Genomic DNA, 23,904 nt, shown 5'->3' with positions numbered 1-23,904 from the left:
TTGGAGTGCTTCGTCATATGTTCGTGGATCAGGTTCATGTTTACCCTGGATCAAGTCCGAAGACTCTCCCAAAAATATGAATCTTTCAGGCTGCCTTACAACCCTCCCACTACGACGAGGCACTGTCTGTGGTTGTGTATCATGTGTGACACGTGTTGCAGTCTCTTGTGGTACTTCATCTTGTACTGTTGGTACTGAAGTAGACGTGTCCTCTTTGAGTTCTTCTAAAACAACTTTGCTACTGGGCTTGTGATCCATTATATAGTCTTCTTCTAAAAACTGGGCATTAGTGCTAACAATGACCTTCTGGTCTTTAGGACTATAAAATAAACCACCTTTCGTTCCTTTGGGATATCCTACAAACACGCGAACTTCTGTACAGGATTCTAACTTATCAGCATCTGGTTTCAGCACATGTGCTGGACTACCCCAAATCTGAATATGTCTTAGACTGGGTTTTCGCCCATTCCACAATTCTATGGGAGTAGAAGAAACTGATTTAGAAGGTACTAAGTTCAGAACATACACTGCTATTTCCAGAGCATATCCCCAAAACGAATTTGGTAATTCTGAATAACTCATCATCGATCTAACCATCTCCATAAGAGTCCTATTCCTTCGTTCTGCCACACCATTCTGTTGGGGTGTACCAGGTGCGGACAGTTGGGATTGAATCCCGGCCTCTGATAAGTAATTCCTAAACTCTCCTAAGAGGTATTCGCCACCACGATCTGACCGTAGTGTCTTGATATTTTTACCTAGTCGTTTCTCCACATCAGCCTTGTATTCTTTGAACTTATCAAAGCACTCGGACTTGCGGCGCATTAGGTAAATGTATCCATATCTTGAATAATCGTCTATGAAAGAGACAAAATATTCAAAACCTCCTCTTGCCTGGACAGATATAGGACCACACAAATCAGAGTGAATCAACTCTAACACTTCTTTGGCTCTATACCCCTTGGCCTTGAACGACCTCTTGGTCATTTTACCTTCTAAGGAGGATTCACAAGTTGGAAAATTTTCCAACTCTAATGAACCCAAAAGTCCATCGGCTATAAGCCTCTGAATCTTACTTAAGTTAATATGACCAAGCCTTAGATGCCAAAGATATGCTTGGTTCATTTCCGAAGGTTCTTTTCTTTTATTTGAGTTAGAAGAAGAGTTATAAATTTCCATGTTTTGCTTTGTGGAAGAAATTGGATTTAAAGTATACAAATTGCCAACTAATGTACCAGAACAGATAATCACTTTATTTCTCTTAATAACTACATCGTTACTGAAAGAAACTGAATATCCATCTAAAAACAGTTTAGAAACTGAAATTAAATTCTTTCTAAAACTGGGTACATAAAGACAATTTCTTAAAACCAAATTTCTATTTCTACTAAAAGATAAGTAGACGTCTCCCACTGCAACAGCCGCCACCTTAGTAGCATTGCCCATATAGACGGTAATCTCTCCTTCAGTTAGTCGTCGGGTTTCTTGGAACCCCTGCAGGGAATTGCAGACATGATCAGTGGCTCCCGTATCTACACACCAGGTGCTGGTAGATAACACTGCTAAACATGTTTCAACAACTAGAGCATGAGATATACCTTTGTTGTTCTGATTCCTACGAGAACAGTCCGCCTTCCAATGCCCTGACTGCTTGCAGATGAAGCACTTGCCCTTCGGCTTCTTCACTCCAGCTTTAAATCCTATACTCTGAGATTTATTCACTTTCTTTGCTGAGCCAGCTTGTTTCTTCTTCTTCTTTCCTCTCGGTTTAGAAGTAGAACCATTTTCAGCATAGTGAATTTGAGAATTGTGACGAAATAATCCTTCTGCCGCTTGAAGTTCTGTCAGTAGTTCCCCTAATGAATAAATCCTCTTATTCATATTATAGTTCAGGCGGAACTGCTCAAAACTTCTAGGTAGCGTTTGGAGGATCATATCGATCTGGGTTTCCCCATCAATTTCTCCTCCAAGGATCTGTATCTCGTTCAGATAAGCCATCATCTTTAGGATATGATCCCTTACAGGAGTACCCTCTTGCATGGTGGCTGTCATTATCTTTCTCATGGCTTCTTGCCTAGAAGCCCTATCCTGATGACCAAAGAGTTCCTTGAGATTGTTCATAATATCATAGGTTGTTGGTAATCTTGATGCTGATGTTGCAATACATTTGACATTGAAGCCAAAATGTAACACCGCGACATCGCATCTGCTTTTACCCATTTCCTATGATATTCAATCTCCTCTTGGGTAGATTCACCAGTAGGTGCATCAGGGCACTGCTCAGTCAGTACAAATTTATAGCTTTCAGCAGTAAGAACAATGTCTAGGTTTCTTTTCCAATCTATGTAATTAGGTCCAGTAAGTCTATTTTGTTGAAGTATGATGGACAGTGGATTGAAAGTCATCCTAAGAATCACAAATAACTTTTGGTCAGAACTCTAGATTTAGAATAATATTGATTCCTCAAACAATACTATTTTAAATTAACCAACACCTCATAACACCGTGAATTTTGTATGCCACGTTAGTGTGGACGTATACAAATTCAACATTTGTAAAAGGAGGGTTTTAACCCATTAATTTTATTATCTTGTCAACCTAACTTTTTGACAAATAAAATTAATAGTTGGCATCATTTGGTCACACAAATAATAGCAGTGACTCCGACGGGGAGGATACTATTAGATGTGTCTAAGTGTATACCATTACTTGACACTAAGTCCATTAATAAGATTATGCCCCTTCCGTTGGGGAAGATCACACGCTCTTAATTAACTTCCTATAGTCATCCAAAAATGGAAGTTTGTTCTAGTGATCCACAAACAAGCTCATCCGTTATGGAGGAAGGCACTCAGAGCCAACGCGCAAGCTTGTTTGCATCACTTACAAACCAGTAATGGAGACCATGGGATTTACTTAAAAATCCCTCTCCCACTTAGTTATTTATAAATGAGGAATTTTAACTATGCTAGCCTACTAAACTTGTAAACTAACATGCACACACAGCACAATATAAAAGCAATAAATAGAAAATCTATTTTTCAACTATTATGGCTTTTATCTCTAGTTGTCCTCTGTGTGTTGTCATCCCAAGCTGCTGCCATATTTTGCCACCGCCACCGGGTCAAGCTGTCGCATCCATCTTGCTCCTAGTTCCGCTGCACCTCTGGTCCTTAGAAGGTTCCACGCTTTGCAAGATTTGATCTGCGACATAAATAGAATTTTATATTTTTGATCCTATATTCCATAAAAGGAATGTACATGTATCTAGATCAAAAATAAAATCCTAATAAAACTAAATACAGCTCCTGCTATATTTTAATACAATCATGCACACACATATAAATACCCTTGACATGTCCAAGGATCCAATCACACACATAATAACTAAAAGCCATAATAGTTGGATCCTGCATCCACAAAGTTAGCACATCCTACTATTAACCTGCCTAAATTATGTATGACATGTGCATAATTAAACTAATACCAAATACACAGAGGCAAAACCCTAGCTCTGATACCAATTGTTGGTTGCTACTCGGAAAGCCTAGAGGTTCCACTGTACAAAAATTTTGTACAAAGGTCTGAACCTTTTCCTAGCTACCATGTGTTCTTTTAAATTAAATTTTGGATCGCCTGCGGAACTTAACACGTTTGATCCAAAACTTAATCTATTTGTTCTTTTAGGTTTTGACTTGGATCTCCTGCGGAACTTAACACGTTTGACCCAAATCACCTTAAGTTATTAATTCCATTAAATATTAATTTCCATAATCGGTTCCTAGTACTGACGTGGCGAGGCACATGGCCTTCTTGGATATGGGAGCAACCACCACAGACTAGACAAAACCTTTTATAGAAAGCTAATATTTAATTTCCTAAAATAACTTAGGTTAACCAAAAAGAACAATCAAATCACAAGGAAAAGAAAAAACAAAAGAACACAACATCGAAAAACATATTCGAAATTCTAGAATCGTAAGCCTCTTGTATTTGGTATTATTTCCAAAAATAACTAGTATGATGCGGAAAGAAAAATTACTAGTTATACCTTTTAGAAAGACCTCTTGATCTTCTACCGTATTCCTCTTCTAACCTCGGACGTTGTGTGGGCAACGATCTTCCGAGATGAGAAACCACCAACCACCTTCTTCTCCTCCTAGCTAGGTTCGGCCACAAAAGGTTAACCAAGGATGAAGAACAAAACACCAACCAAGCTCCAAGAGATCCTAGCTTTCTCTCCTTCTTCTTCTTCTTCTTCTCCAAGTAGTATCCGGCCGCCACAAGAGCTCCAAGCCTTTGAGAGTTTCGGCCACCACAAAGAGGAAGAGAGGAAGAGGATGGCCGGCCACTCCAAGGAATAAAAGAGGGAGAGAAATAATAGAGGTTGTGTCTCATGAAGGCACCCTCACCCCTTCTTTTATATTCCTTGGCCTAGACAAATTAGGAAATTTATTTACAATAAAATTTCCTCAATTCCCTTGACATGATTTAATTGAGAAAAATAAAATAAAATTTCCCCAATTAATCTCTAATGGTCGGCCACATCAAACAAACAAATTAGACAAGTTTTAATCAACAAATTAAAACTTCCTAATTTGTTTCCGGAATTTTTTAAAAAAAATTTCTCTTCAAAAATCTCTTCATGGTTGATAAAAGAAAATTTCTATAATTTTAATTTAACAACATGTGAATAATCTTTTAAAGAGAAAATAAAATATCTCACCAATCTACAAATAAGGAAAGAGATTTAATCTCTTTCTTTAATCTTTTGTAGATCTTTTACAAGAGAGATATTTTAATTTTAATTCTCTTTAATAAATTATATCTTCCACATAATAAAAATTAAAATTAAAATTCCTTTTAAATTTAATTTGGCTGGCCCCTCTAGCTTGGGTTCAAGCTAGGGCCGACCACCCCAATTTATACCTAGGCCGGCCCTAGCTTGGTTCCCAAGCTAGCTTGGCCGGCCCCCTATTGGTGGGTATAGAAGGTGGGTATAGGTGGGTATAGTACTCTATAAATAAGAGGCTACGATAGGGACCGAGAGGAGGAATTGGTTTTGGTCTCCCGATAAAATTAAGCATCCGTGTTCGTACACACAACTTAATTTTATCAATAATAATTCATTCCACTAGAGAACTATTATTGAACTACCGCACCAATCCTAAATTATATTTTTGGGCTCCTTATTATTATGAGTGTGTTAGTCTCCCTGTGTTTAAGATATCGAATGTCCACTAATTAAGTGAGTTACTGACAACTCATTTAATTAATATCTTAGTCCAAGAGTAGTACCACTCAACCTTATCATCATGTCGGACTAAGTCCACCTGCAGGGTTTAACATGACAATCCTTATGAGCTCCTCTTGAGGACATTATCAACCTAGTATCTCTAGGACACAGTTTCCTTCTATAATCAACAACACACACTATAAGTGATACCATTTCCCAACTTATCAGGCTTATTGATTCATCGAACTAAATCTCACTCATTGATAAATTAAAGAAATAAATATCAAATATATGTGCTTGTTATTATATTAGGATTAAGAGCACACACTTCCATAATAACCGAGGTCTTTGTTCCTTTATAAAGTCAGTATAAAAGAAACGACCTCAAATGGTCCTACTCAATACACTCTGAGTGTACTAGTGTAATTATATAGTCAAGATAAACTAATACCTAATTACACTACGACCTTCTAATGATTTATTCCTTTCCATTTTGGTCGTGAGCTACTGTTTATAATTTATAAGGTACTGATAACATCATCTTCTGCATGTGACACCACATACTATGTTATCTACAATATAAATTAAATGAACAACTACAAACAAATGTAGACAATTTGACCAAATGTGATTCTTTATACATAATGAATGTTTACAAAGCTTAGGCTTTCAGTATACACTCCAACAACATGTTGTATAAACAAAACCTAGAATCTTACCTTAGGTTTCGACCAAGGATGAACATAAGGTATAGAGCAAGGTTTTGAAATCTAAACATGCTTGTTGATGCTCCTTCATGATACATGATCTATTACATGTTGTTAGTTAAGTTTTCATGCTACATGTTGTATAAACAAAACCTAGAATCTTACCTTAGGTTTCGGCCAAGGATGAACATAAGGTTTCGAGAAAGGTTTTGAAATTTAAACATGCTTGTTTATGCTCCTTCATGATACATGATCTATTATATATTGTTAGTTAAGTTTTCATGCTACATGATGTATAAACAAAACCTAGAATCTTACATTAGGTTTCGGCCAAGGATGAACACAAGGTCTAGGGCAAGGTTTTGAAATTTAACCATACTTGTTTAAGCTTCTTCATGATGTATGATTTTCTATACAATGTTAGATTGAATTTCCATGTCTTAAGTTGCATGAAAAACCTAGAAACTTTACCTTTAGGGTTCGGCGAAGGTTGAATTAGAGGCTTAGAGAAAGTTGTAGACCTAAACTATACTTGGTTTATGCTTCCTCATGATGTATGATTTTCAATACAATGTTAGATTGAATTTACATGTCTTAAGTTGCATGAATAACCTAGAAACTTTACCTTTAGGTTTCGGCCAAGGAAAGAAAAGAGGCTTAGAGAAAGTTTAGACCTAAACTATACTTATTTATACTTCCTCATGATGTATGATTTCCTATACAATGTTAGATTGAATTTACATGTCTTAAGTTGCATGAAAAACCTAGAAACCTTACCTTTAGGGTTCGGCCAAGGAAGAAAAGGGACTTAGTAAAAGTTGTAGACCTAAACTATACTTGTTTTATGCTTCCTCATGATGTATGATTTTCTATACAATGTTAGATTGGATTTCCATGTCTTAAGTTGCATGAAAAACCTAGAAACCTTACCTTTAGGTTTCAGCCAAGAAAGAAAAGGGGCTTAGCAAAAGTTGGAGACCCAAATTATACTTCTTTTATGCTTCCTCATGATGTATGATTGTTATTACAATGTTAGATTGGATTTCCATGGCTTATGTTGCATGAAAAACCTAGAAATCCCACCTTGAGGTTTCGGCCAAGGTTGAATATTAGAGTTAGAACCTCACTTATGGTTACCAAAGGACTCACTTGCTATGCCATGTAGGTTGCAAAAGTTTCATGCTTTAAATTGATTAAAGAAAAATTTAAACATGCCTTCATGTTTCGGCCATGATAAGAAGAATGAGGTTAAGAAGCTACCTAGGGTTTCTAAGGACTTACATGTTATGATTAATTATTATGAGGACTTAGGTAGTTGATTTCATGTCTCAATGTTGTTTGAAAATCTATGATGTATGTTTATATGTTTCGGCCAAGCATGATTTAGGACTTGTAAGAAGTTTCAAACCTTAACCATGCATGATGTTGACTCTTATGATATGATATGAATCTTTATGTCACCATGTTAATTGATATGTGCACTTCATGTTATCATGTTATGTTTTTATGATATGCTATATGTTATGTGCACATGGTGCCATCATGCTATGTTTATGCAAGGCTTATGTAAGATGAAAAACCTAAGAGATGTTTCCCTTAAGTTGGGATCAAGAGCACTCTTCATGATAAGACAAGAATATGAAATGTTATGATATGACATGATATGACATGCTATCTTACTTTGTATGACTTGTACCAAGGGTGGGCTCCACAAGCGCCCCTATGTCGATGGTCTATGAAACGGGACTAGTAAAAGGGATGAGCTCCTAAGCGCCCCTAGGTCGATGGTCTATGAAACGGGCCTAGTTCCTAGTAGGTTCAAGATTTGCTACCTTGGATCTATTTAGGATGCGCGCATTTATGTATGTATATGGTACAAGTCGGGCCCTCATGTTGAGATTATATTTAAGTATGTATATGATATATGTTTTCAAAAAGGACATCTTGCATATACTCATTTCATGTTTTATGTTTTCAAAAGAACATCTTGCATCTACAAGTTCATGGTTTTCTTTATGCTTACTTAAGATGCTCTTGAAAATATGTTTATGATATGACTTATGTTTATGTTCTCACATGATATGATATGACTTATGTTTTATGCTCTCACATGATATGATATGACTTATGTTTATGCTCTCACATGATATGACTTATGTTTATGCTCTCACATGATATGATATGACTTATATTCATGCTCTCACATGATATGATATGACTTATGTTTATGCTCTCACATGATATGATATTACTTATGTTTATGCTCTCACATGATATGATATGACTTTTATGTGTATGCTCTCACATGTTATGTTATGTTTTACCAAATGAACATGTTATCACTTTATGTTCATGCATGATTCATGGTTTTTGTGAGTAGGAAAGAGACTTACTAAGCCTATGGGCTTATAGTTTTTATATTTCCTTGTACTACAGAAAAAGGAAAGGAATGGCTAAACTAAGAGGAATAGCAGGAAGGGCAAGAGTGTGTGTGGCAGTGGCACGGTGGAAGAAAACTGCTTTATGCTTTTATGTTCTAAGTTTGCATATGAACTATGCATTGTCTTTATGCTTTGATAGTACTTTAACTAGTATGGATAGTTATGCACTTATGTTCTTCATGTTTCATGCTAGTATACTTATGATATCTTGAATCATGTTTCAAGTAGTTGATATTAATTAAGTTGTATGCATGAATACTAGTATGTCTACAAGTTCAGTATGATAAGCATGATGATTCGTGTAGAAAAAAAATAAATAATTGTTTCCACTGCCATGATTTTATATGTATGCATGCACTTATGACTGTAAGTAAGTAACCCCGTCCCTCCTTAAGCAGTGGGAGGGCAGGCGTTACAGTTTGGTATCAGAGCCAGGTTTGCCTTTCCACTACACACACACATCAAGCCTATATCCTGCCGCTCCAAGTAAGAATTTCTATGCCTACGCTATATTTTTTTATGTATGATAAGGAATGCTTTAATTTAAGTATGCATGTCTACTCTATATTTCTTTTATTATGATAAGTTACAATTTTAGTTTAAGTATGCATGATGGTAGATTAGGAATAATAATAACTTATGCTAGCCTTGTTGTCATTTCATGAAGATAAGCATGGTTAGAAGACGCATGCTAGAGCCGATAAGACAGTACCTCCACCTGATCTGATGCATGTAGTCACTGAACTTCAGCGTCAGGTCACGGAATAACAGCAAATAATAAATACTCTGATGAATCAGCAAGGGAACCCTGCTACCCCACCAGGGAATCAGAATGCGATGCCAGTCATACCTACGGCTGCACCAGTGCCACCGGCACCTGTACCACCGGTAGGCACAACCCTAGTGGTTCGTTAGGAGGCGTATCTGATTCAGTGGCAGAGGCTGAAGCCAGAAGCTTTCTCCGGTAACTGTGAGCCATGGGACGCCCAAGCCTGGTTCAAGACTGTGGAGAGCATAGTGGAGTTATTGGACTGGCCTGAACACGAGAAAGTCAAGTGTGCATCGTTCTACCTTACGGGCGATGCCAGAATGTGGTGGGACCGAGTTAAAGCAAAGAGACAAGTAAATCAAATGAGATGGACAGACTTCGAGACTGAATTCTTCGAGGAATTCTTCCACATGCGTGTGATGAACAAGCACTACAACGAGTTCACTGAGTTCCGACAAGGTGACCTCTCAGTTATTGAAGCTGTGAAGAGATTCAACTGTCTAGCGCGCCTATGCCCAGAGTTGGTCAGCACAGAAAGAGAAAGGGTCAGACTTATGCTGAAGATGCTCAGAACCGAGATAGCTCTGAATGTGGCCAGCGGAGTTAATAGACCGCAGACTGCCGAAGAGCTAATCAGCAGTGCCCTGATCACCGAACACTACTTGAAGGCGCTGAACATGGGCAAAAGTCAACCCCTGCCGGGAGGACAAAAATCTCAAAACACCAAAGCCAACTGGAAAGGAAACCATAGTGGTAAGAGAAAGCAATGGAACGACTCTAAGGGTGGTCCAGCAAGCAAGCAACCTAGTACCCTCAGTGTACCACATGTGGGAAGAAGCATCCGGGAAAATGTCGTATGGGCACAAATAAGTGCTATAACTGTGGATTGGAAGGACATATGGCCAAAACTGTCCTACCTAGAGTCAGACACCTCCTCAGCAGTATGTCCAGAACAGAGGTGCTCCCCCACAGCTACACCTGATGTAAGATGCGATAGAAGGTCCTCAGATAAGCCAAGGGAGATTGGAGGCCCTGCTAGTTACGACGAATGCCAGAATTTTCTCCCTCACCAAGGAAGATGCGGCAAATGCTTCTACCGTTGTCATAGGTCAAATATTTATTTTCAGTCAGCATGCTACTGCGTTATTTGATACTGGGGCAACACACTCGTTCGTCTCTACCCTGTTCACAAGAAAGATAGACATGCCACCCCAAGCCTTAGATTGCAAATTCTTAACGACCCTGCCTTTGGGAGAAGTAATGCCATCTACTCATATGTTGCGAGCCGCGCCCATCAGAATCATAGACAGAGAACTCTACTGTGATCTGATAGTGCTTGACATGCAGGATTATGATATTATATTGGGCATAGATTTCCTGAGCAAGTACGGTGCTTCGATAGAGTGTCGTAAGAGAAAAGTGGTCTTCCGGCCAGAAGCAGAACCGACGTTCAAATTTATCGGAGAGACAAGGAAAGAAATCAAGAAATTCTTATCAGCCTTAAAGGCACGGAAGATGTTGGACAATGGATGCACTGGGTTTCTAGCACATGTGGTTGATACAAGTCAAGCAGAGGAACTAAAACTGGAAGATGTCAGAGTTGTATGCAATTACCCAGAGGTATTTCCCGATGAACTACCAGGGTTGGCCCCCGATAGAGAAATTGAATTTGAAATCGAAGTGATTCCTGGTATTAAACTGATCTCTAAAGCACCATACCGTATGGCGCCAGCTGAATTGAAGGAACTTCAGGAACAGCTACGGGAGTTACTCGACAAGGGACTTATCCGCCCTAGTCACTCCCCATGGGGAGCTCCGGTACTGTTTGTGAAAAAGAAAGATGGGTCTATGTGAATGTGCATAGACTACCGAGCGCTAAACAAAGTGACGATCAAGAACCGGTACCCTCTACCACGGATTGACGACCTGTTTGACCAGTTAAAGGGTGCCACCGTCTTCTCTAAGATCGACCTGAGGTCTAGCTATCATCCAGTAAAAGTGAAACAGGATGATATACTGAAAGACGACTTTCCAAACAAGATATGGACATTTTGAGTTCGTAGTAATGCCCTTCGGAGTGACGAATGCTCCTGCTTTGTTTATAGACCTGATGAATCGGGTATTTTCAGCAGTTCTCGACAAATTTATGATCGTCTTCATCGACGATATCCTCATCTATTCGAGAACCCAAGCAGAGTATGCCGAACATCTGAACATAGTTTTACGGATTCTTCAGGAGAAGCAGCTGTATGCGAAATTTTCCAAATGTGAATTCTGGCTCGATCGAGTATCATTTTTGGGTCATGTTATCTCTAAAGACAGAGTGATGGTAGACCCAATCAAAATTGAAGCTGTGAGTAACTGGAACAGGCCAAAGAATGTCAATGAGATCAGAAGTTTCTCGGGCTAGCAGGCTATTACCGGAAGTTCGTAGAGGGTTTCTCCAGAATTGCAGTCCCTATGACTGCTCTCACCCGGAAAAATAAGAAGTACGAATGGACAGACGATTGCGAGAAGAGTTTCACAGAATTGAAAAGGAGACTGACCAATGCTCCAATTCTCACTCTTCCGGAAGGTAACAAAGGGTTCGATATGTACAACGCCGCTTCCAGATTAGGACTCGGAGCTGTACTCATGCAGAATGGCAAGGTCATTGCCTATGCCTCTAGGCAACTCAAAGAACATGAAAGAAATTACCCCACTCTTGATTTAGAGCTAGCAGCCATGGTCTTTGCTCTCAAAATATGGAGGCATTATCTATATGGAGCACAGTGTAAGATTTATACAGATCACCAGAGTCTAAAATATTTCTTCACACAGAAGGACCTAAACATGAGACAATGTAAATGGATCGAGCTAGTCAAGGAATATGACTGCAAGATCTTCTACCATCCGGGAAAGGCGAACAAAGTGGCTGACGCACTCAGCAGGAAGTCCTACCCGGAGCTATTTTAAGTTCGAGGACGAACTTTTATGAGGTATGGGGGACTCTAACACCCATAGGATCCCTAGAAATTTTACATGAATTTATGCATGATTAAATAGGTTTCATGTGGATCTTCTTTAAAAATAAAATAAAAAGAACCAAAAAGAGGCATGACCAAGGATTGAACCTTGGACCTCTTGGTAAGTGGTTCCATGTTATAACCAGTAGCCCCAGTAGGGGTGTGCTGATATGAAAAGAGGGAAATTATGGTTAAAGGTAAGGAAAGTGAAGGTTCGCTTCGCTAAGAAGGAGAAGTCCAAGTTTCCTTCTTCTTATTACAATGAAAAGAGAGTTTTTACTTTCCCCCTTCATTTAGGATGAGTAAAAGAAAAGGGAAGGAAAAATTCATTTTTTTTCTTCTTCCTTTAATTTGGAATAAAAGGAGAAAAGGAAAGAGAAAATTTCATTTTCTTCTCTTCCTCCTCCCTCCTCTCCACCGAAACCAAGCTCCTTCTTCCTCACCATTGCCGAACCAAGCAAAAAGGTTTTCTCTCTAGGAAAAGCTTCACAACCAAGGTTACTTCTCTTAGAGAATTAAGCGAGAGATGTAAGTATTCCCCCTCACCTGCAGTACAAGTAGCCTCCTACGTTTTATATGCTTAAAATGTTTTGAAAAGAGACTTAGGGTTCGGCCATGATAAGTTATTGAAAGGGAAACATGTTTGTTTATGCTCCTTCATGATACATGATCTATTACATGTTGATTAGTTAAGTTTTCATGCTACATGTTGTATAAACAAAACCTAGAAACTTACCTTAGGTTTCAGCCAAGGATGAACATAAGGTTTAGAGCAAGGTTTTGAATTCTAAACATGCTTGTTGATGCTCCTTCATGATACATGATCTATTACATGTTGTTAGTTAAGTTTTCATGCTACATGTGGTATAAACAAAATCTAGAATCTTACCTTAGGTTTCGGCCAAAGATGAACACAAGGTTTAGAGAAAGGTTTTTAAATCTAAACATGCTTGTTTATGCTCCTTCATGATACATGATCTATTATATGTTGTTAGTTAAGTTTTCATGCTACATGATGTATAAACAAAACCTAGAATCTTACCTTAGGTTTCGGCCAAGGATGAACACAAGGTCTTGGGCAAGGTTTTAAAATCTAACCATACTTGTTTATGCTTCTTCATGATGTATGATTTTCTATACAATGTTAGATTGAATTTCCATGTCTTAAGTTGCATGAAAAACCTAGAAACCTTACCTTTAGGGTTCGGCCAAGGTTGAATTAGAGGCTTAGAGAAAGTTGTAGACCTAAACTATACTTGATTTATGCTTTCTCATGATGTATGATTTTCTATACAATGTTAGATTGAATTTACATGTCTTAAGTTGCATGAAAAACCTAGAAAATTTACCTTTAGGTTTCAGCCAAGGAAAGAAAAGAGGCTTAGAGAAAGTTTAGACCTAAACTATACTTGTTTATGCTTCCTCATGATGTATGATTTTCTATACAATGTTAGATTGAATTTACATGTCTTAAGTTGCATGAAAAACCTAGAAACCTTACCTTTAGGGTTCGGCCAAGGAAGAAAAGGGACTTAGCAAAAGTTGTAGACCTAAACTATACTTGTTTTATGCTTCCTCATGATGTATGATTTTCTATACAATGTTAGATTGAATTTCCATGTCTTAAGTTGCATGAAAAACCTAGAAACCTTACCTTTAGGTTTCGGCCAAGAAAGAAAAGGGGCTTAGCAAAAGTTGTAGACCCAAACTATACTTGTTTTATGCTTCCTCGTGATGTATGATTATTATTACAATGTTAGATTGGATTTCCATGGCTTATGTTGCATGAAAAACCTAGAAATCCCACCTTGAGGTTTCGGCCAAGGTTGAATATTAGAGTTAGAACCTCACTTATGGTTACCAAAGGACTCACTTGCTATGCCATGTAGGTTGCAAAAGTTTCATGCTTTAAATTGATTAAAGAAAAATTTAAACATGCCTTCATGTTTCGGCCATGATAAGAAGAATGAGGTTAAGAAGCTACCTAGGGTTTCTAAGGACTTACATGTTATGATTAATGATTATGAGGACTTAGGTAGTTGATTTCATGTCTCAATGTTGTTTGAAAATCTATGATGTATGTTTATATGTTTCGGCCAAGCATGATTTAGGGCTTGTAAGAAGTTTCAAACCTTAACCATGCATGATGTTGACTCTTATGATATGATATGAATCTTTATGTCACCATGTTAATTGATATGTGCACTTCATTTTATTATGTTATGTTTTTATGATATGCTATATGTTATGTGCACATGGTGCCATCATGCTATGTTTATGCAAGGCTTATGTAAGATGAAAAGCCTAAGAGATGCTTCCCTTAAGTTGGGATCAAGAGCACTCTTCATGATATGACAAGAATATGAAATGTTATGATATGACATGATATGACATGCTATTTTACTTTGTATTGCTTGTACCAAGGGTGGACTCCACAAGCGCCCCTAGGTCGATGGTCTATGAAACGGGCCTAGTAAAAGGGATGGGCTCCTAAGAGCCCCTAGGTCGATGGTCTATGAAACGGGCCTAATTCCTAGTAGGTTCAAGATTTGCTACCTTGGATCTATTTAGGATGCGTGCATTTATGTATGTATGTGGTACAATCTGGGCCCTCATGTTGAGATTATATTTAAGTATGTATATGATATATATTTTCAAAAAGGACATCTTGCATATACTCATTTCATGTTTCATGTTTTCAAAAGAACATCTTGCATCTACAAGTTCATGGTTTTCTTTATGCTTACTTAAGATGCTCTTGAAAATATGTTTATGATATGACTTATGTTTATGTTCTCACATGATATGATATGACTTATGTTTTATGCTCTCACATGATATGATATGACTTATGTTTATGCTCTCACATGATATGATATGACTTATGTTTATGCTCTCACATGATATGATATAACTTATGTTATGCTCTCACATGGTATGATATGACTTATGTTCATGCTCTCACATGATATGATATGACTTATGTTTATGCTCTCACATGATATGATATTACTTATGTTTATGCTCTCACATGATATGATATGACTTTTATGTGTATGCTCTCACATGTTATGTTATGTTTTACCAAATGAACATGTTATCACTTTATGTTCATGCATGATTCATGGTTTTTGTGAGTAAGAAAGGGAATTACTAAGCCTATGGGCTTATAGTTTTTATGTTTCCTTGTACTGCAGAAAAGGAAAGGAATGGCTAAACTAAGAGGAGCAGCAGGAAGGGCAAGAGTGTGTGTGGCAGTGGCACGGTGGAAGAAAACTGCTTTATGCTTTTATGTTCTAAGTTTGCATATGAACCATGCATTGTCTTTATGCTTTGATAGTACTTTAACTAGTACGGATAGTTATGCACTTATGTTCTTCATGTTTCATGCTAGTATGCTTATGATATCATGAATCTTGTTTCAAGTAGTTGATATTAATTAAGTTGTATGCATGAATACTAGTATGTCTACAAGTTCAGTATGATAAGCATGATGATTAGTGTAGAAAAATAAATAAATAACTGTTTCCACTGCCATGATTTTATATGTATGCATGCACGTACGACTGTAAGTAAGTAACCCCGTCCCTCCTTAAGCAATGGGAGGGCGGGCGTTACAGAGTGTGTGTTCTTCATCCTCTTCTTTTCATTCTTCCACTTTAGCCGAACCTCCTAGTTTTGGTTGCTAGCATAACCTTAGGTGGTTTTCCTTCTCCAAGTCTGTGAGTTTGTGAGACAGACGAAACGTGTTTGTATGGATACTGAAAGAGGCATGAATACTTGATCATGCTGAGATCGAATGAGGACAAAGTTACTATCGGGAGTTCATATTTATGCAACAAAGGTATAACTCTCATCACAACTAGTATATGGTTTCCTTCACATAGATCCTCTAGATAGGATCTTGAAATTATATTCCATTGTGCTTGTCTTGTTTATGTGCTCGAGATCCCTACAGTTAGGATACAAAGAATCCAATAATGAGAAATCCTACCATTGTCTAATTGCTAGGGACAATCAAAGACAAAAACCATAGATAAAAAAATGGATGCTTAAGGAATATTTTGTTAATCCAATTAGAAAGAACTATTAGATACCAAAGTCAATCATCAAGGTTTAGAGGATTTTGGGATGACCAACCATAGAAGACTTAATTCAAAATTCTCTTATAAATGTTTGACTTGAGACAAAATGGGGAAACTAAGACCATTACCTTCATTACATCTCACAACACACTAGAAGCATGACTTGCTTTACATATTTCTAAACATGGATGTGAGATGATAAGATGATATTCATAATTCACTCATGCTTATGACACTTTTATGAATTATAAGATGTATCAAATTTTAATGATCATTGATCAATTATGGGGAAAGCAAATGTTCAATTAATGGATATCTTGCCTATAGATCATAGTTAGACATTTCAGATATTCTGAAAATAATTATATGTTTTGTAAACTATGGTTTATCTTTTTAAAACAAAATGAATTCAAACCTTGTGCTCAAAATTGATAAAACATTGTTTGTTTTAAAGGTTTTTTAGTTTTTGTCAAAACTTTAAAAATACAATGAATTTTCATGAAAATATACTTTTCATAGATAGAGGACCTTAAAAGAAATGTGTTTTCAAAATTTCTTAATTTTCTAGAATTTTTTATGCATTTCTAATGATGGCTTTCGAAATTAGAATTCAAATTGGCTTTGTGCCAGTCGACTGCATCAGAGGGCAATCGATTGGTGTCTATTTCTAACAATTCTGAATTATTTCAGAAATTGATTATTGGTTAAATTTAGGTCAAAATTGATACCACATTGTGTTTGGGGCTTAAGTGTAATCTTTTTGTTGGTGTCAAAGGGGGAGAAATGGTAAGGTTTATGTTAAAAATTTGTATTTCTCCATATTTGTGTAAGAACTTGAAAATTAAAAATTAAATTGATAGAGTGTATATTAAGGGGGAACTTGGATTTATGCTTTATGTTTACATTTTACTTTTAATTTTTTAGTATTATTTTTTCCAAACTTAAATATATTATCATATATCAAAATGGGGGAGATTATGGATGTAATCAACCTAAGTTTGATTGGGTATAATCATAATTTTTGATGTGTGTGTCAAAGAGTTTAAGTTAGATTTCATATGTGTTTAATTTGTGTGTTTGAGTCGTGTAGGACTTGGTGAACTACACATGAGAAACTTGGTGTGGCCAAGTTTGCTAAGTGTATCCTATGGCTTGGGTCCTTGAGATCGGTGTGCATCCAAGGGGCTGCTGGACAAGGAGCAAAGGAGTGGGCCAAGGGAAGCATACTTCAAGGAAATTTGAAGGATAACATGGAGAGGAGCCTCAGGCTCAAGTGCATTTGAGGGACGAAGGCTGAGAAAGAGGGCTTCAAGGGTGACTCTCGACAGGATGAGTGTGAGTGAATGTAAGGGATAAGTTGACTAGTACTGAGTCTAGTCAGCTAGTCTAAATTCACAAGAGCACAGAATGATTCTGTGCTTGACGATTGTTAAGACAATTCGACTGATGGAGGTACTAGTTAACTGGTAGAAATCCTTTGGCATAATCTTGAATTTTGCGGAGTGCCATTGACTATGTTCAACAGCTACACCAATCGACTAGTGTATGGACCAGTCGACTGGTGTATGAAATGAGTTAATTTGAGAACAACTCTTTCCACTCTATTTATAGGAAGCCTGGGGTATAAACGAAGTTACTGATTCTTATTAAATACTCTTAAGTCATTGCTTTCAAGCTTCCAAGCCTATTCTCTTTCTCCTAAACCTAAGTCTCCATCTTGTAAAGAGGAAGACAGTTTTGAGAGAGGTTCTACTATACCGAGAATGAGTAAACTTTAGCCAGAGTTTGTCAAGAAATCATCCACTGACAGATTGAGATCGTCCACCTTATGGACACGTCGTAAAGTAGGAGCTTAACCTCCAAACTACGTAAATGAATGTGTAGTGTTGTTTTATTTCTTGTCTTGTAGTCTTTAGATTAACTTCTTTATATTGTTTGTATTTCTGTTACGCAACTAATTTTGTAGGAAGTAAGTAAACTTGAGGTGATTATCTATTCAACCCCCCTTCTAGCCAAGCCACGATCTTCAATAGCTACCTCTTTCGATGAACAGAAGAAGTTGGGAAAATGAAGAGTCGCAGTTAATTATTTATATATATATATATATATATATATATATATATATAGATTAATTTTGGCTTTAAAATCAACCACTAATGGATTAAGTTTCTTTTTCCTCCCAAAATTTTAATGAAGTAAATAGTGAAAAATTTTCCACCATGGAAAACTTTCTCCAATTTTCCTTTCCACTCTCCTAAGTAAACAGGGCATAAGTGTGCATGGACTCCGAAGGTTGGCGTATTGGGAACACCTTCTTTGGATACATCTCTGGAATGGCTAAGTGCACATGGATTCCAAAAGCTAGCAGATTAAGAATAACCTATTCAGGTATATCCTTGAAAAGGCTAAGTGCACATGAAAATCAAAATGTGGCAGATTAGGAACAACCTTTGGATACATCCTTGGAAAGATACCATGGACTTAGAAGTGAACAAATTCAAAAGTGTATGGACTCAGAAGTACATGGTATCAGAAGTGTAAGTATTGGAAGCATACCCTTTGGGAGCATCCCAAAAGTGATCTAGTAGTCAAGGTAGCTCCTTGGGTAAATCCCTTCTAGTTCTCACTTTCCATAACTAACTGAAGACACACGAGCATCTCCACTAGGGAACATCCATAGCCTATCACTTAGGCTAGAAAGAACATCCCCATGTGAATATCTTTGCTAGGCTCTCTCCCTTTTGATTACTTTACATTATTATTTCTATTCACACCCCTCTAATTAGTAGTCCAGAAAAATACCTTGTTTGCCAGGCAATGAGAGAAGTCCCCTTATGGAACATCTCCCTTGCACTCTTGTCCCTCTAGTCAGTCTACCGAAACACTCCCACCAACTCACCTTGTCTTAGAAGTCTAGTCCATCAAGAGGCATTGCTGGCTAGGCCACGAGAACAATCCTTAGAGGAGGCCTCTTTCCTAAAATCCAACTCCTTCATCTCATTTTCATAGCTTGTCATGTGGCAAGTTTGGGAATATTAAAGAAGCAATGGAGGTAGCAATAGTTGGTTAGCTTGGAGGTCGACAATTAGATGAGCATTTGTCAAGCTGGTTGATGTGTGAAAACCACAAGTGCAAGATTATCAAAAAAATTAATTCCACAATGATTGTAAAAATTGAGTATCAATCGAAATCGCAAAGAAGGTGTGTGAACAATTTGTGTGCAATGCATCATAATTTCTAACGAATCAATCTAATTCTATCATATAATTTCACTCATGGTCAAAGATAACCGAATTATCTTAACGGGGCCTAACTGAAAGTTCTCCATATTCAATGCAAAAAGTGACTTAACTCCGTCTATTTCAACTTCCAATCCTAGTCAAGTCATCATCTGACCATGTTCCTAAAACTTTCAACAATAAGCACTTACTTGTCACATGCAAGGTGTTGGTGCAGTTAGCACTAATAATCAAACTTAGGTTTTGATGTATGCCAACATGCTAAAGTTAGATTATGTGTGATCTAATATATTCACCAAGCGTGCAGAGTAAAGAACTTAACGGGTCTAGAAGATATAATACCAACCTGAAGTCCAGTTAGGTTAGGAGGATCTGATAACTGATAGGAAGTTCAAATAAGTCAAGAAAAGACCTAATATCTGGTAAGAAGCCCATTTTGGTCTACAAAACCTAATAACTAGCTGAAGTCTAGATATAGCACTTGACTAGAAGACTTGGTGAGTCAAATGACAAGTCAAGTGATTTAAAAATGGGAAGTAATCTAAGTCACTGAAGGAGAGAAATCTAGAGAGGATGAGTCCTAGTGGGACTGTAGGCGCTGGTCCAACTTAGATCCATTTTGAGAGTCTAAGTTAAGACCAAGACTAGATTCTGTTGTGTCAGATAATATCTAATTTATAATTTTTTTATGATAACTTTATTGTGTAGGTAGTTTTTTTGTTATTGGAATAACATATTTTGCAAGAGTTAGATCAAAAAATAAGTCTTGGATGAATAGTACTCGAGGTACCTCAGTTGAATGGAGGGCGATCTGGATGAATAATGTTAGAGGTGCCTCCACGAAGATAAACTTTACAAATAAAGTTTCAGCCACTAGATGCACCTTGGGTTTGTTAGAGGTGCCTTGGATGGAAATGGAGATGCCCTCAGATGATTAGAGGCACCTCCAGAAGGATAAAGTCCGTAGCCTTCAAATCGGATCAGCTAGAATAGAGGTGTCCTGGATCATTGGAGGTGCTTCCAATGCAATATAAAAGAAATCCACAGTTAGTTCTTTTAACACAACTTCTACACAAGCATTCTAACTCTTTTTATTGCATCATCTCTATGATATTGCACTGACTCTACTACACCCAGCTACATCGTGCTTTGATCCTTAACTACATTTTTGTCGATAAAATCAATGTTTTCTAATTAAGTTATTGTCTATTATTCTTGCATAAGATAGTGTATCCTATTACACTTTCGTTATTTTGTAACTGAGATTCAAGTCTTAGTAGATTACCCATTCGATACGATTTAAGGAATCGTAGGCCTTGGAGTAGGAGTCATAGAATGCTCTGAACCAAGTAAAACCAACTTACATCGTCCCGTTGTTTTTCTTGTATTCCTTATTTCTACTATCTACTCGTGTTTTAGAAAAGGTTTTAAAAATTAAAAAAATAAAAGTTTTTAAAATGAGATTCATCCCCGCTTCTCATTCTTTTCGATCCTTCAATTGGTATCAAAGCAGGGCCGCTCTGAATTGGTGCAACCACCATTCGAGCAAAATTATTTTTCTTACATTTTTATTTGATTTTTTAAATTAAGCTAATTAGTGGAATCACCTCTTCTGACAAATCTTTCAATTTTTTTGTAATTGCTCAAAGTTGGTGTAACACCCCTCAAGCTTTCGTATTACTTAAATTTATACTACACTACTTACCTTAAGGCTTAATCTACAATCTAAAATCCAAAGGATTCAATTAAGTATGAGTCGATTCAACCCTTTTCGTAAAAAACCTTGAGTTGGATATTTTTATAGCTCAAGTATATGTAGATGACATAGTTTTTGGATCAACAAACTAAAATTTTTTATAAGAATTTATAACTTTAATGGAACAAGAATTTGAAATGAGTTTATTAGATGAACTAACATTTTTCTTAGGTTTACAAATCAGACAAACTAAAGAAGGTAATTATGTATATCAACAAAAATACACAAAGAATTACTTAAAATTTTTGAAATTGAAAATACTACAGAAATAAAAATACCAATGACAACTAATACAACACTAGATAGTGATCCAAATGGAAAACTAGTTGACCTTAAATACTCCAGAAGTGACATAGGTAGCCTCTTATACCTAATTACAAGTTGACCCAATATTTTATTTGTAGTTAGTATATGTGTAAGATACCAAATATGTACTAAGGAATCCCACTTAATTAATGTTAAAAGAATTTTTAGATATCTAAAAGGTGCAATTAGCATGGGAATGTGGTATCCTAGGATAAAAAACTTTGAACTTATAGGATTTTCTGACTCAGATTATGCTGGCTGTAAATTGGATAGAAAAAATACAAGTGCTAGATGCTAACTCCATGGACCATTACTTATTAGCTGGTTTAGTAGAAAATATCACAATGTTGCTTTATCGACTATTGAAACAAAATACATAGCAATGGGTGAATTATTGGGGTAGGTAGGCTGGCAAGAGGGGAGGGGTTAATTGCCCTGAAAATAAGTTAGAAGAATCTCGAGCTAGTTTTAGCAGGGATATAAATTTAGTTAACCAAATATGACATAATAAATAACAACTTAAAAAGAACTAAGTAAGAGACTAGGATTTTTACTTGATTACAATCTAGGTGGCTGTTAATCTAAGATGGTTGCAAAGCTCAACTAAAAATATCTCCTTTGATGAAGGCAGAGAAGTCTCTTACACTCTTTGAAAATCTTAGAAAGTTGCTAGGAGATTAATACAGAAGTTATTGAATATTTCCTAGCTCCAAAAGTCTCTTTATAGCTCTTGGAAAATCTTATCCAAGAATGGAAGGCGCCTTCAAGAAGGTTTAAGGCGCCTTCAATCAGTTAAATTTTATCACCGATGATAAAACTTTATCTTCGGCTAACGGTTAGAGAAGGCACCTTCAACAGCCTGGAAGGAGCCTTCGGTACTGTTCATCGAAGGTGCCTTCCAAGCTATGGAAGGCACCTTCCAAGCTATGGAAGGCACCTTCCAAGAGGAAGATCAACTCCTTAGCTGATCTTTCTTCGCTTGGGTGATGCTCCGACTAACCAGAGTTGAGCTCACAGAATCCAACTCCATCCTTTTCCTAGAGCAAACTTCCTCTCTAGTTTCTTGTCTCTCGAATGTTGTGCACATCTTTCTCATCCACTGGTATACTCTTTCGCAACACCTCATCTCTCGAATGCATCGAACCCGTCAGCTCCTTTCCCGTGCCATCCTTCTCACTAGCTGCATCTTCCATTTGACTTCTTGTGTTTCTAAGTCTTGCACACTTAGACACATGGATCAAATACAAGTAGAACCTAATTTGACTTAGTTGATCACATCAAAACTAACCTGGGGTACTTACATGAATGTGTAGCATAATTATTATGGATGATGCACATATTAAAAGACTTTATCTTGAAATATAACAAAATAAAAATCTTCATTGATAACATAAGCTCAATTAACCTAACTAAAAATACAGTGCATTATTTAAGAATAAAATATATTGAAATTAAACATCATTTTATTAGGAATCATATTTCTAAAGGAGATATTCAACTTAACCATGTTTAATCTGTTGGATTGAGATGCACATGAGAGGGGGAGGGGTGAATCATGTGATTTTGGAAACTTTTTTTATTTTTAAAAATAAAGTAAACGCAGTGGAAGAAAAACATAGAAATAGAAAAGTGAAAGATAGGGTTTGGTTTTACTTGGTTCAGAGCCTTCGACGACTCCTACTCCCCATGAATGTATCGATGAGTAATCCATTAAAACCTCTTCTGAAACCACCAACGAAGGAGATCGAGTATAAAAGAATCAGAGGAGTGTAACAAGCTACACTTCCCATTTAAAGTAATCAAGTATAGAAATTAACACTTCATAACCAAACACTTTCTATAGATAGTCAGCTCATGCTCAGTGTTTGGACAACTTCTTGGCGGCAGTTGTGTATAGTAGAGTCATAGCAGGGCAACAATAGAAAGCTAGAGCAGTCAGAAAGGCAATTGAACACATAGAAGATTCTATAGAAGTTGATTGTGAATGCTTGGTCGAGACACCCTTATAAAGAGTATGGAAGGCACCTTCCATAGCATTGAAGGTGCCTTCCATAGGTAAATTCCTATACCAAAATTGCTACTCCTTATCTACGACGAGGTCTAAAGTTTATCCATTGGAAGACTGTTACTATTAGCCCTACTACCAATTATGAGATGATTGTAAAGGACACATTATTGTATCATATATCATTATTAATAAAAGGCAAAGTTGGTTATTATATTTATTTCAGTTCAGTGTCAATTGAATAAGTATAATAATGTCCTTGGGTAGTAGGTTCTTATCTACAATATATCAATTGGTTGTATTGATAGTGAGATATTGTAGAGAACACTACTCTTAACTATTTCTAGTTAAGCAT

The sequence above is a fragment of the Zingiber officinale genome, chromosome 9A (assembly GCF_018446385.1).
Source record: "Zingiber officinale cultivar Zhangliang chromosome 9A, Zo_v1.1, whole genome shotgun sequence".
Classification (NCBI taxonomy): domain Eukaryota; kingdom Viridiplantae; phylum Streptophyta; class Magnoliopsida; order Zingiberales; family Zingiberaceae; genus Zingiber; species Zingiber officinale.
The sequence above is the reverse complement of the archived record's forward strand: the minus strand, read 5'-3'. Positions refer to the sequence as shown.